Below are 1,914 nucleotides of genomic sequence, written 5' to 3'. Positions count from 1 at the left end.
GGGTGAGATGGTATCTCAATGTTTTAATTTGCATTTCATGGATGGCTAGTGATGTGGAGCATTCTTTCATATATTTATTCACTTCTTTAATTTTTTCCTCTGTGAAGTGTGTGTTCATCTAAGATGCCCATTTCTGGAGTGGGTCTTTAAATGTAGGGGTGCTAATGTATTTTAGTTCTTTATAAATTATAGAGAGCAGACCTTTGTCTGAGTACTTATTAGTTAAGATATTTTTTAAATTTGTGGATTGTCTTTTCACTTTGTTGGTAATTTTTTTTGATGTGCAAAAACTTCTCAATAAGAGTTGGTCTCAGTTGTCAATTCTTTGAAGTGATAACCACGCGATTTGATTTTTCTTCATGAACTCTTTGCCTACGCTATGTCTTCAAGAGTTCCTCCTATTTCACTTCCAGGAGATTTACTATTTCTGTTAGATCTTTAATCCATTTTGACTTTAGCTTAGTGTGTGGTAGTAGACCTGGGTCGAGTTTTAGTTTTCGTCATGTAGAGAGCCAGTGTTTCCAGCACCATTTGTTAAAGAGGCTATCTTTCTTCCAGTAAGCATGTTTGGCCCCTTTGTTGAAGATCAGGTGACTGAGTGTGTTCATAGAGGCCTCTGCATTTTCTAACCTATTCCATTGATCCTCAGGTCTATTTTGTTGCCAATATCATGTGGATTTTATCACAGTAGCTTTGCAGTATAATTTCAAGTCAGGAATTGTAAAGCCTCCTGCCTTGTCTTTGTTGGCAAGGATTGCCTTTGCTATTCTAAGTATTTTCTGGTTCCCAATAAATTTTAGAAACAATTTCTCTAGGTTTGCTAGGTATATTGGTGGTAGTTTGATAAGGGTTGCATTAAATATGTACAACAATTTTGGGAGTATAGCCATCTTCAGTGTTGGTTCTTCCTACCCAGGAGCAGGGAATATTTTTCCATTTTCTGAAATCCTCTATGATCTCTTTTCCAGAGTACTGTAATTTTCCATGAAAAGATCCTTGACTTCTTCAGTTAAGTGAATTCCAAGGTATTTCATCTTCCATGGTGCTATTGTAAAAGGTATTGTTTCTCTAAATTTTCTATCAGTGTGTTTGTTATCTGTGTAGAGGAATGCTATTGACTTTTGAGTATTGACTTTGCATCCTGCTATGCTACTGAATTTGGGTATCAATTCTAGTAGCTTCTTGGTGGAATTTTTTGGGTCTTCCAACTAAAGTATCATGTCATCAGCAAACAATGATAATTTAACTTTTTCTTTACCTATTCTTATTCTTTTATTTCTCCCTCTTGTCTAATGACTATAGCTAATGGTTCCAGAATTATATTGAACAGTAGGTGTGATAGAGGACATCCCTGTCTTGTACCAGATCTGAGAGTGAAAGACTTCAGTTTTTCCCCATTTAGAATTATATTAGCCATTGTGTTGTCATAGATGGCTTTTATCAAATGGAAGTAGAGGCCTTCTATTCCAATTTTTTGTAGACCTTTGAACATGAATGAGTGTTGGACTTTGGCAAAACCCTTTTCTGCTTGTGCAAATATTGTATACTCTCCCTAGTATAAGAAATCAAAAGAAGAAATGCAAATAAGAAGGTATAACACTACTAAAAATAAAGTGAGAACTTGAGTGTAGGAGCCACTTCCAGGTCCTCATCTCGTCCAAGAAGCCAATATTTGTAATACCAAAGTTACATTATTGAAATCCCATCAAATTGATTCCAATCTACCACTTACAATGCAACCCATGGCAAAAATAAAGACACTAAATTATATCTTCAGTCATCGGGGAGTCAAGGGTCTTTAAGTTCAGCCATGAAGATGGCTTTCTGGAACCAAGAGAGTGACCCAGGGCCTCACCCAGTTTTATTCAGTGGGGGAGTGGCTTGAGGATTGACTGAGAACTGTGGGAAAGAGAC

Source organism: Octodon degus, unplaced genomic scaffold (genome assembly GCF_000260255.1).
Source record: "Octodon degus isolate 3935 unplaced genomic scaffold, OctDeg1.0 scaffold00189, whole genome shotgun sequence".
Lineage (NCBI taxonomy): Eukaryota > Metazoa > Chordata > Mammalia > Rodentia > Octodontidae > Octodon > Octodon degus.
The sequence above is the reverse complement of the archived record's forward strand: the minus strand, read 5'-3'. Positions refer to the sequence as shown.